Here is a 338-nt window from a genome sequence, read left to right on the forward strand (position 1 = left end):
AAAAAATTTTTGTTGCTGATATGTACAGAATAAAATTGTGTATAATAATCAATCATTAAATAAATAAATAACTTTGATTACATCCAAGCATTTTACAATCATACATAAACATGGTATTAGGTTTATATTTGCTTTCCCTCCTTACAATATTAGCAGTTAAAGAAAATTTATGGTAACACTTCAATGTCCTGGCATTCATAAGCCAGGATAATGACAAATTCACCATTTTATAGCATATAACTTTACTTTAATTTAATATTTTGGCCTAAGACATTTATATTCTGTAGAAAACAACAGGATTTTTTAAAATAACTCAGATAAATCTATGTAGTTTGTTA

Source organism: Parasteatoda tepidariorum, chromosome 3, assembly GCF_043381705.1.
Source record: "Parasteatoda tepidariorum isolate YZ-2023 chromosome 3, CAS_Ptep_4.0, whole genome shotgun sequence".
Lineage (NCBI taxonomy): Eukaryota > Metazoa > Arthropoda > Arachnida > Araneae > Theridiidae > Parasteatoda > Parasteatoda tepidariorum.